The following is a 17,174-nucleotide window of genomic DNA, read 5'->3' as shown; positions in this document are numbered from 1 at the left end:
TTTGGATACGTGACCTTTCCTGTCCAAAGTTCAGGGGGGGTCGAGGATAAAGTTCTGATTCCGGTATGCATCATTTCTGGTGTGTAGATACGAGGCACGTAAGCAAGCTTTAAACAAGAGGGTGTGTGATTTTTAAACTTGGCTGAAAATATTTTCATTGACCTTTTTCAGGAGTGTGAAAAACTTTCTGCCCTCGAGTGAACTCTGTCAATCTTTGATTGCACTTCTGGTCTCCTCGGTATGGTTATAAGAAACAATATTGAAGTGTCTAATTCTTCTGTTTGCAAGCATCATGCACACAAGTGTATAATAGTTTACCATTTGTTCTAGCACAGAATTAGGACCGTATAGTCCTAATTGTCCATATAGTTGAAACAGAAGCCCTTTAATGACAATTTTCCACATTTATCGAAAGGTAATGTTGTGGTGTTGGCCTGATATATGGGTGCGTTGCCTCCAATTCTTTGTTTCCTTTTGTATCAGACTAGAAGGAATTTCTATCCCAAACCTATAAGTACCACCCGAACACCATCCTTTTAACACATCCTTTTAACTCCATCCCTTTAACATCATTTACCTTGGGTTTTACGAAGTGTTCCCCTAAAGTCTTACTTGTGAATGTCACTCTAAATAAACCACACTGTAGTTAATATGGAGAGGCAGCCCAGACATGTGTATAACAATCAAGAGATCCAAAAAGAAGAGTTTTTAAAATCAAGATTTGAGTCAAGTTAATTACTTCCTACTGGTAAATTGCACCCATTATAAAACAAAAACATTAAGATCGTGTTGTGAGGATTAATGAGATCACGTTGGTTAAGCGCTTTAAGCCCTTTGGAGATAGATTCCATCATTTTGCCACCTGGGTGCATGATAAAAAAGAAAATATCCCAGTGTTCTTTGAGGCACAATGTATAGAGTTAGCAACAGCCAGCAGGCTTTATCAATCTTTTTTTCTTTTATCTTTTTAATAACTAATATTGTTGGAGGAGGGAATGTTGCAAACCAAGGCTAAAAGTGAGATAAAGGCAGATAGCTGATTCCTGTAACTTCTACCCAATACATTAGACTTATAGCCAAATTCTACCAAATTCACTTGTCAGCCTACATGACAGAGCAAAATGAGCAAGAGTTTTAAGATGAGAACAAACTGGATTGAAATTCTGGTTCTACTGGATGGGTTACTCTCTTTAAACGTCAATTTCTGCAACTATAAAATGCAATGACAAGCTTCCTTCTAATAATTACAATTGAAATAATTCAGACCTACACTTTTATGGAGAACAAATGAAACTTGCTGAACAAAATATTTATGATAATAATAAAAACAATAATTGCTTCTTAAAAACATCAAAGAGATAATAAGATGCTGAGGAATTACTGGACCAAAATCTAAAAGACAAGATCCCTGAGAAGGAAAGCCAAGATGCAAAGCCACTTTTGTGCCAAAGTTATCTGCCGATCTAGAAAAAAATAAAACAGTAGCAAAACGAGCTGAGCTTTTGGTAGCCTTAGAGACTGAGAGGGAGGAGGCAAAGCCCAGAGTCTACCAAAGCTGGGGACTCTGATAAACTGATGCCAGTCTAACCTGGAGCCCTAGGATGAGGGGGCTCAAAAGTCATCCAGCCCTCACAGACCTGCAGGGCTCTGGGTATCCTAGAGAACCTCAGCTCTGGACTGGGATCAGGAGATTTTCTAAGACTCCCGGGAGCATGATGTATCTGGGACAATGGTGGCCAATAAACTTTCATTCATAATGCAAGCTTTTAGATTTAACATAGATTTTTGTAAGTGCCTTAGATTTTACTTATACAAGGCTTGTTAATGTCTATTTTTCAAGTTTATGATTGGAGTCTGATGATACCACTGATATCAATGGTTAGGCGTAATGGTGAATTAGTCTCCTATGTTATTCTTACTTATGTTACCTTCATTTCTTTCTCTCAATTTAGTATCTTTTCCTTTGCCCTTTGCCCCCTTCTCCCTTCAACCCCCAGGTTCAACATCCTCTCTCAGTCACCTTCACCTAATAGCCTTCCCATAGCTTCTTCACCATATTATGAATTATTCTCAAGTTCAGTCATGTCACACGGGAAATAGTATAAAGAAAGGGCAAAGTGGGATCACAACATCAAGGCGACTTTAGGACACGTGTTCCCTCCACAATTTTTCCTAGTAATTTTGAAGAGTTTGTTGTATTACGATATTTGTGAATTCATCTATCTCAATACCTTCGTTACTAGATGTTGAACAGATGATATGTGACCAACAATAGCCAGATGCTGAAGAGAGTAGGAAAAAAAGCCCATTAATGATTCCTGTCCCTCAAGATGCACTTTGTCTGCAGCTGAAGAAAATAAATGAAAACACATTGGGCAATGAGAGAAACAACGGGAATTCAGAGAAGACTGTATGAGGAGACACTGTATGACTTCCACTGGGAGTATAAGGGGAGGCACTGAAGTGCCAAGGAAGTAAGAGAGCAGATGCTGGGCTCCCTGGGTGGCTCAGTCAGTTAAGTGTCCGGCTTCGGCTCAGGTCATGATCTCACTGTCCATGGGTTCGAGCCCTGTATCAAGATCTGTGCTGACAGCTCAGAGCCTGGAGCCTGCTTTGGGTTCTGTGTCTCCCTCTCTCTCTGCCGTTCCCCGGATCACTCTCTGTCTCTCAAAAATAAATAAAGCATTTAAAAAAATAGAAAATAATGAAAAATAAAAAGAGAGAGCAGATACTATGCGTGGAAGCAAGGACTATAACACAGAGGACAGGGGCAGAGGGAGCATGACCAGACAATAAAAATGAATAAATGAATCAAAAGCCCACTGTGTGTTGTATGCTATTCCACACGTCTTACGGCTATCTTAGACACCTCAAAAAGCCTTACCAGGAGGTATTACCATCAGTTACAGATAGTCAATTGAGGCTTAATCCATTGAGGCCATACCACAGAGTCTATAAGTAGTGAAGCTAGAATTTGAAGCCGGTTCACAAGGACACTGAAACCTGTGCTCTTAGCTACTACCCCAGAATGATTTTACCAGGGTCATTTTATGGAAGGCCTAGCAAGAAGGTAAACAGGGGTTATTGGCAATAGGCAAATGCAGTCAACCCTTCTGGGTTCTTGAGGAAGGAAGTGAAATGTTAAAAGCACCTTTTAGAGCAATTCCTCGGATCTTGACACGGAAGAATCAACAGAAATTAGTTATGACTAAATCAATTAGACCCAGTAGAAGATTGTGGGCTATATCCAAGGTTTGACGTGTTCTGGTCTGAAACCCAGTGGTGGGTGTGAGAACAGAGAGCAATTGATGAGTCTAAAAACTAGTCTAAAGGAAGAAAAGAAAGACATGTTGACATTGGCTAAACAAATGAAGAAGGAAGAAAAGCCAAAGAAAATCTTAGAGAGAAATGGCAAAAAAAAAAAAAAAAAAAAAAAAAAAAATTGACAAGCTAACAGTAGAAAGGGAAGCAATCTCTATGAGAAGAAAGGGAGTTCAAGTTCCAATGTGTTCAGCTTGGGGCAATGGCAGGACGTAGGAGGAATGGTGTATCATGAGCATTGAGAAACCCTTGGATAAGAGATCATAGTAAGATGCCTGTGAAGGAACAGGAAATGTAAAACACCAGAGTGTCAGTAACATAACTTATTTTGTTAAGTCTCAGAAGCTTCTTACAGGGAAAAATACAACAGAAGTACTTAATAAATAATGAGAACACTTCCCCTAGCTGCCACTTTGCCTGAATTTCTCTGCACTTCATGCTTTCGTCTTAGTAGGCACTAACTGCCAGCCATTCGTGTCGCAATATTACCTCCCACTTCTTAATTTCTGCCCCTGTTTGTTTGTTTAGATGTGCCTATGCCTTTAATCCTGCTTTTCTTTTGTGCTGTCTCAAATAATGACAACAATGACTGGAATCTACCTCTTTCGGCCTATCCAGCAGTGATTGGAGTGATATCCTTCTATACCATGTTATTTCATAGTAAACATGACATTAAACTCAATTACATCGAAGATTAAGTTCTTGAAAGTCAGCCTTTCTAATGAGACTGACCTCACAACTCTTTGCATGACCTTTGTTGAATCACTTTGGGTCAAGGCTGAGCTACTATTAAAACAAACAAACAAACAAACAAACAAACACAAACTCAAAATATAGGGGCTCAACTACATGGAATTTTTTTTTTCACCCATGTCATAGCTCAATAGCAGTTAAGGTCTGGTGGGATCGGTCTGATATCGTCACTGCATAGCTTCTATGTTAGAGATTAAGGAGGCTGTTCCAGTCACTGGAAAGGGGGCAAAAGAAAGTAGAGGGCAATAAGCTTCTTTTTTCCAAAGAATTGACACAAAATGTACATACATCACTTCTGCTCATACTTTATTGCTCTGGACTTAGTTATGTGACTCAGGGCTAGCTCAAATAAAGCTGGGAAATACAGCTTCTAGCTGGGTGGTCTTGTACCAGCTACATGATTGTAGAGGAGAGCAGGCAGTTCAGGGCTTTCTTATTAAAAAGAAAAAAGGGAGGATGAATTTGAGGGAACAATTAGCAGGCCCTACTACATCTGGGTTTAGAGCCCCACCCCTCATTATGCTGTTCTCTTCATTTAACAAGACCTCCCTCTCCAGGTGTCCAAATAATTTTTAAAACAGCTAATCTATTCCGTAGTACTGTTTTCAAATGGAACATATTACTATTTAGAAGAGCTGAGGGGAGTGGCTCAGTCGGTAGAGCGTCCGACTTCGGCTCAGGTCATGATCTCACAGCTCCTGAGTTCCAGCCCCACGTCGGGCTCTGTGCTGACAGCTCGGAGCCTGGAGCCTGCTTCAGATTCTGTGTCTCCCTCTCTCTCTGCCCCACCCCTGATCACATTCTGTCTCTCTCTCTCTCAAAAATAAACATTAAAAAAAAAAAAAAGTGAAGGGAGAACTGCTTCAATTAGCAGTTGGAAGTGAGGGGCCAGAATTGGCATCCGAGTCTCCTCTTTTCCCTCCACATCTCACTACACAGGAGACCCTTGATTCTGAGAAATAAAATTTGGAAACTGCTCTCACAGAGTTTTTTTTTTATCAAAAAGGAATGTGTTATGCTTCCTAAGCAGTCAGACCCAACCAGTGAAAATTACTCTCTCCCATTTAAATAATGGAAAGTCCTCTTCAAGTCCTGATTTACATCCATCTTGTCAGCTAAGTGAACAAGCGAGCTCAGAGCCATTTTCCCAGTCTGCTCGGCTAAGCTTCTGACCTTGCAGAACACCCTGCCAAGTGTGAATTAATAATCACTTTGATGCAAAGGGTAAAAGGGGAGGATATTTCTGTGATTCTTCCCCACAAATCTAATCTTGACAAATGGAATCGCATTATGTCTCATTAGCTAATAAACTATCTAGATTGAAATTGCATGTAGGGCGAGAAATGAACTCAAATTATGCCTAACACTCCTGGAAACAACTTTTCATCTTCATTTCAAGAATAGAGGAGATAAAAAAAAAAAATCCCTGAGGAAAAGTCAACAGAACTGAAAACAAAACACGAAGAAGTTTTCATTTTAGCCACTAATTCCATAGCCTTCCATTACTGAAATCTAAGAAAACATGGCAAACACCTTGACTGTGGGGGGGCCATGGCTGATTATTTCAAGTCCTCTGAGCCAAAACCAGGCCATGAAGATCATCAGGGCTTTCTGTCAAAATCAGAATATTTAACAGCTTTCTTTCTTCCTTTCTTTCTTTCTTGTTTTTGTTAGCATTGTACTATAGTTTCTCGTTTATTCACCCATTTTCTGATGAAAGTTCCCAGTGAGAGAATCTCTTTCTTGAAATGCCCATGTTTGGGGTGCAAATCATTTACATTTCAAATTTCTGAATGTGGGGGTAAGTTATATCCAGCTACTTATTAATAATATTCCTAGGATTAGTTCAAAACGGGTCATATCAATACTTGTGAAAGGAAATTCTTTGCAGGACAATCTCATGGTCTGAATTAACAAAATGCACATGCCTTATCACAGAGTGACTTTGTCATGGCCTAAAAGCACTCGTATTTAGGTTATTAATACTATATAGAATTCAAACAGAAAATTCAAAATACTGATGCACTTTATATTTGGAAGAGTAAAGCTTCTCTGTAAAACAAGAGGTCTCTTGTTTTATAAAGAAATAACTTCCAAGATATACTGACATTTTTATTGTCTTACTAGTGATTACTTTGCTCAAAAGAATTACAGAAGAATAATATTTAGGATTCATAATGAAACACACATTAGAGCATCTATAATTTAAGTTTTGTTTCAGTTTCAATTCTTTTCATTTGCACAGGACCTGATGGCAAACTTATTCTAGAAAATTTTAGGGTTTCAGAGATTGCTTTACCTGTTCTATCAGATGATATTTAGATGATCAAAATACTGTTTTGCAAATCCTAGTCCTTGAAGAGTTATGAATAACCACTTGTATTCAGGAGAGAGAATCCGTGAAAACAAACCTGACGATAGGAATGCAACGTGTTATTTTTCCAGCAATTCATATTCTAGGTGCCGGATCAAACCAGTAATTAAACTATCTGAGTCTTACAGAGACAAAATCAGATTAAAATCAAATTATGGCACCTGGTCAAATACTTTCCCAAATAAAAACAAAAAGAGAGTCGATAATCCCTTTTTAAAGAGGCCAGATGCTTCAACTCACAAGATAAACAGCATTTAGCAAGTCCCAGCTCAGAGACCTGTTCCAGCGGTGCGATGGCTCTCACAGTAAACTTCCCTTAGCCTGTATCTTTCTTGTTGTCTTTAGTCTTTTAAGTGTGTGTATGTATATGCGCACACACACGTATAATAAGAGTCTGTTTCAAAGTTGATCTCTGCATGAAATTATAGCTTGTCATTACAGTAGAATACTCTAAACTTCTACAGGATAAGGGCAATGTCTTCCTTATTGACCTCAAATCCCCAGTGATTGGCACAAAGCAGGTGCTCAACGGGTATTTTAAAATGAATAAGTGAATGAATAAACTAGTGCCAGGATTTTCACTCCCACACCCTATAAAAACTACTTTTGTCAGGGTCACCAATTACCTTTATGTTGCTGAAGTCAGCCGTCCATTCAGCGTCCATGCGGTTTTGACACAGCAGCCCATCTGACAAAGTTGGTCCCTGTCTCTTCTCTGAGATCTTCCTCCTACAACACTGATCCCTCTTTTTCAATCTGTTTTTGTCAGTTTCTCTTCTCCTCCCTGAGTTTTCATGTCAGACAGCCTGGATTCGGGGGTGGTCCTCTTTTTCTCTATTCCTCAGTGAGCTCACCTAATCTCATGGCTTTCAAACGACATCACTAACTTTCAGATTTATATCTACAGCCAGCTCCAAACTATCTAGTCGCTTATTGATCTCCCCATCTGGATAGCTACCAGGCATCTCAAACTTCCTATATCCAAAATTGAACTCCTCCTCTCTTCCCTATTCATCCACTTACTTCTGCCCCAAACATGTCCCATTTGCACCCATCTTCCCATCGGTTCATGGCTTTTCTGTTCTCCAGGTGCTCAGTCACCCACTGCCCCTACCACCATGCGACTAGAAGTGCCATCAGAAGCAGAAAAACTGGCTTGTCTCTTCCTCCTACACTCCTCCTCCCACCATGCTTTCCATTGGCAGATTTTACGTGAAAGCCAGCTGGCAAGAGAGCCTAGGAATAATGGTCTGCAAGCTTCCAGACTCATGGTACACAGAGGAGAGTTTAGAAGCCTGAGAGTGGAGCTGAGCATCTGTGGACGTTATCTGCCACAGCCTACTAACTCATCTCCCTGCTTCCCCCCTTATCCCCTTGATTATTCTCACCGTTGCACCCAGAGGCACTTTTTAAAAATGAAAATTAGATGTCACTCCTCTGCTAGAATAGAGAAAAATAAAACAAACCCTATTTGCTCTCTATTCCACTGAATAAAAGCCAAAATGCTCACAGATGGCTACAAATAGAATGTGATCTAACCTCTGTGGTCTTCCTGACTTAGCTCTGTAGCAGCTAACCTGGCCTCCTGCTCCTGGGACACTTGTCCGCTCCCTTTTGCCCTTGGCACTGGTTGTTCTAAAACCTAAAACACTCTTTCCCCAGGTGGTCACCCTCACCACTGTCTTTTCTTAGTTATTACTTTTCTAATGAAATTTTATTTTAAATTTAAATTTTAATTTTAAATCCCATCCCCAGCATTTCTAGTACCCATGCAATATTGTGATTCAGAAGAAATACATATTTTGGTCACTCAGTTGACTAGATGTGTTTGGTCTTCGTCCATAGTTCTTCACTCACTTCTCCTAAAACTCTTGGAATTTCCTGTGATGACCGCAAATAAGGTGTCCTTTATTATGTTAATGGGGTGACTTTTAGACCCCACCTAAGGGTAGGGGCTGGCTGCCAGAAGAACCAGCTGTGTGATTTAAAGGTTTGGAACTTTCAGTTCCACTAACCTCACCCCCAATCTAGAACCGGAGAGGGGCTACAGGATGAATTAGCCAATAGTTGATGAGTTAATCAATTGTGCCGATATAGCAAAGCTTCCATAAAAGCCCAAAAGGACAGAGTTTGGAGAGCTTCCAGGTTGGTGAACACTTGCAGATCCAGGGAGAGTGGTGTGCCTGGAGAGGTCAGGAAAGTTCTGTGCCCTTTCCACATCCCTCACCCTCTACATCTCTTCATCTGGTTGTTGATTCATATCCTTTATCATATCCTTTAAAGAACTGGTAAACAGAGGTGTTTCCCTGAGTCCAGCGAGTTGTTTTAGCAACTTAAAGGAACCTAAGGAGGAGATCATTGGAACCTCCAATCTATAGCTGGTTTCCTAGACTCGCAGGTAACAGCCTGAGGCTTGTGCCTGGTCTCTGAAGTGGGGAGGTGGGATTGGGGAATGAGGCATTCCTACAATACTGAACCCTTAACCTGTGGAATCTGATGCTATCTCCTAGTAAATAGTATCAGAATTGAGTTGACACCAGCGGGGTGTCCAAGAATTGCTTAGTGTTTTGTTGGGGGGTATCTCCCCCTACACTGGAAGGAAGTCCTAAAACCCTAAAAGAACCCCCTTCTCTGATTTCTTTGCTGTTGTTTGTGTTTTTAACACAACACTTATCACTTACTAGCCACAGACTAATTTACATGTTTAGTTTTTCATGTTTTTTTTTTTAAATTATCTTTCCCTGCATAAAAAGATAAACCCCACAAAAGCATGAATCTTTGTCCAATGACATTTCATAGGCCTAGGCCAGTGTTCTAAAAGTGATGAAATCAGTTTCCCACATGCTTGCCCCAACGGTCATCAAGTCAAGGCTATTAACCAGGAAGTTGGTTTGTGCCGAGAACAGAACACCTGCAGGACACTCTTTCGTGCCTTTTCTTGTTTATTTTTAACAGTTAAACTTGACTTTCAAGCCTTCTCGAATAAATAGCTTTGTAGGAGGAAAAATAGAAAATGGATATTACAAGGAAATGGCAGGATAGCTGCACAGTAACAAAAACCCAGTCAAACCGGCCGAAGCCGAAAGGTGATTTATTGGCTGCATAAGTGGAAAATCCAGGAACCGACATGGAAATGGCATGACTGGATCCATAACTCTAGGTGGAACACCAAGAATCAGTCTCTCTTTTTCCACATGACTTTTGTGTTGACCTTGTTCTCAGGCAGGGACTCCCTAACTGCTGTCAAACCAGGCCATCAGCTGCAATAGTTTCCTTCCTGCTCATGAGGACCACAGTGGAGAAAGCAGCTCTTTCCTAATGCTTCCAAAAAATTTATCTGACTGACTCTCGTTGGCCTGGATGAATCCCTGTCCTTCTTGAACCAATCGCTCGGCCTGCAGTTGCCCTGGTTTAAGTCATATCCTGTTCCCCAAGCCAGGGGCTGGGGTGAACCCACTCAAATCAGATGAGAATGATGGATAAGTGGTTTCACAATGACAAGTCAAGAACTTTTACCAAAATAAGGAAGAAGGGACACTGAGCTGGCATTACAACTGATGTCTACTGTATTATGAAATACCCAGAGTTCTGAGAAAAAGTCAACAGAGTGCTGAGAGTGAAGTGATAGGAAATGAGGATGAGAAATTAGATTGAAGTCTGATTGTAAATAGCTTTTTCCCCCCTCCTTTTTTTAAAATTAGAAAAGCATGTGGTCTCAGAAGATCTGAGTTCTCATCTCAAATCTTTCTGGAACTATCTATGTGATCTTCCAAGTAACTTAATATCTATATAAACGCGTCCTCAACTACAAAATGTAATTCCTCTAAAGTAATCTCTGCGTTTCCCACCAGCTCTGTCAACTGATGATTCCAGCGGGGCAAGGGAGGTGTTGCGGCCAGCTAGTGTACCTACCACAGACGTACTTGCTATCACAGAAGGGAAAGAAGAGGGAAGCACCTGTTCCCTTTCCCTTGCCACCAGCTAGAGACACTGTTTCATACCCACATCTAGTTCAGGAGAGCATTCTGACAGATGTGAAAATTAATCCAGGTGGAGAGAACTGGGTTCTTGCTAGTGCTTCCCAAACCTGGCCATGCTTCAGCACTACCTAGAGAACTCAAAAAACAATATAGACCCAGGTCCATGCCTATGGTACTGACTAAGGCTCATGAATTTGTATTTTTAGAATTCCCCTTGTTTTTGCTTCCTCCTACTCTTCAGTCTTGGATATGGCAGTTTTCTTTTGGTCAAGATTACCAAATACTAATCAAAAATCTTATATATCTACATGCTAAGAGAGATCTTGATTTGGAATATGTATCCGCAAAACATCGTCAGTTTTGCTTGACAGTAAAATATGGGAGGAAAAAGGAAACACCGCATTCACTAACACACTTGAGTGTTTTATGCAGAAGAGATGCATTTCATTTGACAAGAATTATGGTTTTCATAATATATACAAGATGCATTCTCTTTATTCTGCCAGTTTCAGAGAACTAGTCATAACTTTTCAATTTTCACGTAACATCCAAGTCATAATAAGAATGAAGGCATCCTTCACAAAGCTTCAGTCATTGATTGTTTTCAATAAATCTCCAGAAGTGATGGCAATATCAATTATATCCAGCACATCTCCCAGTTTTTGTGATGAATTTTTGAAAACATCATTACACTACATTTCATCAAATTCTTAAGTTTATGAATCAATAAGCTGATTTTGCCCTAATTTTTCTCAGAGCACTTTTCTTAGATTAGTTTAGCCAATATTTGAATGTTTTCAAGTCCATCATTGAGATGTGACAAAATTAGCCACAAAAGACGCCCGAATTCTGAGGACATAATAGCTCAGTGCAGACGTGTTTACCTTCAATAGTGTTGTCATTCTGACTTCCTTGTCTGTGCGAACATATGCTCTGGGTTTGTCAAGAAATAGTTAAGTTCGGCGTGATGCATGTTCCTGGGACTAAAGGAAGGGAGTGCTGAGAAAGCCGAAGCACGATGTAAATACAGTATTTCCTTTCCACAAACCTAAGAAAACAAACAAGCAGCAGACGTGCATGGGCGCGCAGGCGCACACACCCGCACCTCCCCCATCCCCCACCCCCCATCCCCCACCCCACCCCTCATCCCCCACACCCCACATTTAGGATCTGTATGTAAAGTGTCCTGAGAAAAGTTTAAACAAACAGTTGTTTCAGGTTCAATGGGAATAATCTCCAAACATCAAATAAATTCTGACTTTGCTCTAAGAACTTGAAAACAATCAACTCCGCCTTTACCCTAGACAATAAAGGTGACATTTCATTCTTTAATAAGGTAATCTCCTTGCCAGGGCTGTTTTGGAACAGAAAGAATTAATATTTGAGTCACCAATTTGTTCAATCATTAATGTATCAAATATTTACTTAACCTCTTCTATGTCTAGAGGAAGCACTTGGTACCAGGGAGATTTTTCGTATCTTCTCATGTAAACCGTGACTGATAACTACAATAGTTGTTTGAGTACATTTCCTGAGACCACGGAGTTGTCACAGCCCTCCAAATCAGAGGAGGGCTCAGAAGCACTCAGGGCCCCTCCAGCTCAGATGAATCACCTATCAGGACCCACGATAGAGATGCACCTCTTTCCCGTGTTCATAGAGCACATGCCCAGCGCTGCCCTCATCCTAATTCTGAGAAGAGAGAGGCAAGTCAGACTCAGACCCTACCTGCTGGAGCTCCCATACCAATGAGGGAACTGAACGTGTAAGATATACTATGCGTGACAGAAGCTCTGATCCTTGCAGGTGCAGAGGGCTAGAGCACAGGGCGGGCAGCCAGCTCCATCTCTCATGACAGGAGAGGCGTTGACAGAGATGTAAAAGAGCAGGCAAGAAAGACCAGGTGTACGTGGCAGAGAGAAACATGGGTGCAAATGCGAAAACAAGCATGGCAAGTTCGGTGCGGGGCGGGTATCTCTGAATGGTTTGAGAGAAAGCAAATAGGAGGGATTACAGAGAGAGGAAATGTGAAGAGAGGAGAAACGGGTGGTAAGAAACAAGGCTGGGCCAGATAAGGAGGGCGTTACTTGCTTTGCAAAGACTTTTCCGCATGTTACTTGAAAGCTAGAGTGGCACAGGCAGACCATGGCAGAGCCATCCCTCCAGTGTTACTGTGGGAATGAATGCAGGTGAGGAAATCTGAAGTCAAGGAAAAGGTTAGAAGACTATCTGTATCATATAGACAGCCCTGATAAGGCTCCACAAAGGGTGGGGTGGGGGGGGCTGCCAGGAGGAAAAAAGGAGGGGTGGAGGATGCAAGGGAGGAATCAGGGATGACTGGCAATTTTCCAGTTGGAGAAACAACATGAATGATGGCGCCTTTGCTAAATGTAACAGGAAGACGTAAAGACGTGGGGAAGGTAGGGAGAAGGGTTAGATGCTGAGTTCATTTTTTTTTCATCTTAAGTTGGAGGTGCTTGTGGATCCTCCAACAGAGGTTTCCCCTGGGTGAGGGGATGTGAGTCTGGACTGGAAAGACAGCTGAGGGCTGGAGATGTAGATTCGGGAAACCTCCGCGTACAGGTGACAGGTGAAGATGTGAGGGAGAAAGAGATCAATCTGGAAAGTTGCCCAGTGAGGGCAGAGGTAGCCTGAGAACAGAACTCTGAGGAAGGCCAACATTCAGGGGAAGAGTAGAGGAAATCCACCTACAGAGGAGAATAAATTGGGTTAGTCTTGGGGAGAAGCAAGGACTGAACACTGATCCTTTAAAATAGCAACAAGGAGTTCATTAGTGACTTCAGAAGAGAATTTCAGTGCTGCATACGGACTGCAGCTAGATTAAGAGTCTAGGGGTGCCCGGGTGGCTCAATCAGTTAAGCGTCCAGCTTCGGCTCAGGTCATGATCTTGGGTTCGAGCCCTGTGTCAGGCTCTGTGCTGACAGCTCAGAGCCTGGAGCCTGCTTCATATTCTGTGTTTTCCCCTCTCTCTGTACCCCTCCCCCACTCACATGTGCTCTCTCTCTCTCTTGCTTTCTCTCTCTCTCAAAAATAAATAAACATTAAACAAATAAATAAATAAGATTAGAGTCTAGAACAGTGAATCAAAGGCAGAGGCAGAGAATGTGGACAATGAGGCTAGACCAAGAGGGAAAGGAGAATGAATGAATGCCACCGGAAGAAAAATGAGGCTATGCCATAGTGATTTTATTGTACTGTTTTATGATAGAAGATGTTTATCTTCCAAGAGGAAAGAGGCACTAAAATAACGACTGGACAGTATACGTTAGAGGAAATCATAAATGGGTGAGGTCTCTGAGGAAACTGTATAGAATGGGTGAAGAGGGTGTAGGGAACAGATTTGGAGTTAAATAGAGAGAAGGCCACCACTTGTCCTGAGAGGGGAGGGGGAAGCACTGAGTGGCTGCAAAGGTAAATGTAATTGGGGTGAGGGACCAGAAGTCGAGGGCCTTCATCCTGCATCACCATTTTCCTCTGTCTACGGTCTGACTCATCTTAGGAGGGGGAGCATCTTGAAGGCTCCGCTGTTGCAATCTCTTCCTTGGGTGACACGAGGAATGTGACCGTCTTGTCACCAGAGGCTGACAGTTAAAATGCACAACCTCGCAGGGCCAGAGCGGCGAAAGGATCCCTCCTGTTAACTTCCGGGGGTGAGCTTCACTGGGTGGGGATGAGATTCCACTGGGAAATATCAGATGATTTGGCTGGAAGGAGGCAAATCTGGCAGCCAGAGGGCAGGGTGGAGGAGACAAAAGAAGGCCATGTCCCAGAAACACTGGGCCCTGAAGAATGTCGGGGTTCCAAGCAATCTCCAGAAAAGATGGATCCTGATTTCACGAATCAGGTGAAGAAGAAGGCTGCTGAAAAGCTAACCTTTAGGTATGATTTTCTGCTTTCATTTTGGCAGAAATTCTATTTACCTGAGATATTGTTAAGGAATGCTATCACATTATCAAAACTCGTTAGCCGTACATCGAAGGCCATCCTAAGCCCTCCAGTGTTACTTCCCTTTTATGCAACCTTCTCTCCACAAGTCCTTGTCTAGTCAAACTGCTGTATTCAAATATAATTTTATTTCCTTCTACATTCAAGGCTACCCTACTGTTTGCCTAAAATCCCTTCCCGGCTCCTATTTTTCTGGATTGTGTTCACCCTCAAGATACAGGTGGCATTTCTTCTTCTCCACCGTGAAGTCCATTGGTAGTTCTTCCTTACGATGATGTCGTATTTGAACCTCCAGAGCAGGCATTGCGCATATCACTCTTTCGGTGCTGGCAAACGTCACCTTTATTCTATTTCTTATTTGTCTTTGTATTTAGCCTCCAATTCGAATTGTGAACTCAATGTAGCTAAAATCCTTTCCTCCGCTTTTGTGTACCTCCTCCCTCTCCATCACTACTCTGTAACATGATCTCCAAAACCTTCCTCTCTGACAACAATCCTCTCTATGCCCCTCGTTTCTCTTCCCCTTCTTCCCACCATAAATGTTCTCCTGCTTCACCTTTGTGGCCTCATCCTTCCCTCCATTTTCTCTCAATTTATCAGTCACTTCTTTTTGTTTCCTTTTCTAGCCAGTCTGGATCTTTTGGAGGTTCACCTCTTAGACCCTAATGCTGTTAACACCATCAGCTTCTTTCTAGTTCAAAATGACCACCCAGTAAAACGTCCAGCCTCAATTCAGCCAACCATCCAACCCCGACTACTATGTCCAGATTGCTGACGTCCCTTGAACACCAGCACCACAGTCTCCTGTCACAACAATGCTCTCCCATCTTTCCATTTAACCCCAGTCACCTGCTTCTCCCACTTTGCCCTGCAATCTTTCCAAAATGTTTCCACTCTCTTCTAGGAACTAACTCCACCAATATTCCTCTCACTCACAACGGAGATTTACCTTCTAATTCACAGAGAAAATAGAAGCTATTTTGCCTCATCTCTCATAACATCAGGGCTCCCTTCTCCCAATACATTTATTCATTCCTATATTACTGCTTTTCTTCAATCCCAATGAATGAATTCCTTTTTCTGATGAAATCTAATCATGTTATATACATCATATTATATATTACCCTCCTCTGATTCCTCAAAAACCTTGTTCTTTTTCCCTTTCCTTCCTACACTTTCAGTTTCTCACTCTCTACCACTCTTTTCTCTAAGCTTATGAACATGCTGTAAGACACCCATATTTTTTTGATGAAGCTCTCCCTGATTCTATGTCTCATTCATCTATGGCCACATATTTGTATCCACTTACAGCCATGCTAAGAAAGAGTGGTCTATACATACTCTGTTCAATTTCTTTATTCCCATACTTACTGTCTCTCACTGCAAACCTACTTCAGAACCCTTGGCTTCATTGGAGTGGCTCATGCAAAAGACACAAATGGCATCCAGAAGAATATTTAGTCCTTGTCTTTGCTGATTTCAGTACCTAACACTGTTGGCTATTTTCTGTATCTCTCCCAGTTTCTGAAAACCCACCCCTTCTGGTTTTTTGTCTGTCTCTCCAGCCATCCTGTTTTTTGGCCCTGTCTTGTTCCCTCTTCTTAGGTATTTCCCAGGACCATGTCCTCAATTCTCTTCCTTTTATATTGTATGGTTTCCAACCTTAATTGCACATTGGAATTACCTCCGAGACTTACTTGTAATTATTGATGCCTGGTTCCCATTCCCAAAGATTTTGATTTATTTGATCTGGGGTAAGTTTGTACATCAATATTAAAATAAGATAAAGTAAAATAAAATAAAATAAATCTCACTGGTGATTCTGGTGCACAACTAGGTCTAAGAACCACTGCTCTATAGAGTTGCCTTGTGTAATTCTATCCATTACCATAACTGCTTACTATCCATTATCAACTTTAGGTTAGCCAGCACAACAGGAGAAGAGAACCTTGGACAATCATGTCATGGAGAGAATATAAATAGATGAAATATACTGCAAAATACTTTGAAAGCCAACTTATTTATAAAGACTTATTTTACATATTCAGGGACATATTACCATTCTAGAGACATCATTCAAAAGTCCAGTGGTTTAAAATTACATTATTTAAAGAAAATTGGTCAAAGCCATCTTTCTCATATTGCTGTCTGTCAGAGCTCAGCTCTTCCTTTGTTCAGATATGAAAACAAAGACTACACACCATCCGTCTCACTCTGAGAAACTTCTCCTCTTCACCTTTTAAATGGTCCAGCTGAATGCTGGCCTTGCAAAGCCCACCTCCACGGGTAAACTCATTTTTGCTGGTTGACCCCTACCCTTCACTGTCACTGCCATTTTCCTTCTCTCCAAATCATGTTTTCTTCTTTCAGAGCCCCATACCCGAGTTCACATATAGTATAGTCAAAATACTCATCAAAAACAAAAACAAAAACAGGGTGTCTGGGTGGCTCAGTCAGTTAAGAGTCAGACTGTTGGTTTAGGCTCAGGTCACGATCTCGAGGTTCATGGGATGGAGCCCTGCATCAAGCTCTGCATTGACAGCACAGAGCCTGCCTGGGATTCTCTCTCCCCCTCTCTCTCTGCCCCTCCCCCATTCTCTTTCTCTCTCGATGAATAAATAAACTTAAAAAAATTAATTTTAAAAAAACACAACTTTCTGGCCTCAAAAAAACATGATTTGCAATTTGTGTTCACACCCACAGAATGACAGTTCTCCCAGGCCAGCCCCATAGCCTCACGTCTGTTTGGTAAGAAAGCGGGGTTCCCAAACTGTTGTAAC

General features: G+C 41.6%; 1 long non-coding RNA gene across 3 annotated transcripts in view; it reads right to left on the bottom strand.

The window, feature by feature from the left end:
• Positions 1-12,320, bottom strand: part of LOC109263567 (uncharacterized) — a 34,530-nt gene extending 22,210 nt beyond the window's left edge. For 2 of the 3 annotated variants that reach the window (XR_008422915.1, XR_002078284.2), the window contains exon 1: positions 7,075-7,575. This is a non-coding gene — a long non-coding RNA (uncharacterized LOC109263567). Of the gene's footprint in view, positions 1-7,074; positions 7,576-11,312; positions 11,477-12,156 lie in introns of those variants that run through there. The other variant, XR_008422916.1, reaches the window with a different exon arrangement.
• Between the last annotated feature and the right edge of the window lie 4,854 nt (positions 12,321-17,174).

Source organism: Panthera pardus, unplaced genomic scaffold (assembly GCF_024362965.1).
Source record: "Panthera pardus isolate Hobbes unplaced genomic scaffold, ASM2436296v1 HiC_scaffold_17, whole genome shotgun sequence".
In the NCBI taxonomy this organism is placed as follows: domain Eukaryota; kingdom Metazoa; phylum Chordata; class Mammalia; order Carnivora; family Felidae; genus Panthera; species Panthera pardus.
Note: the sequence above shows the minus strand (reverse complement) of the source record. Positions and strands in the feature narration are given on the sequence as shown.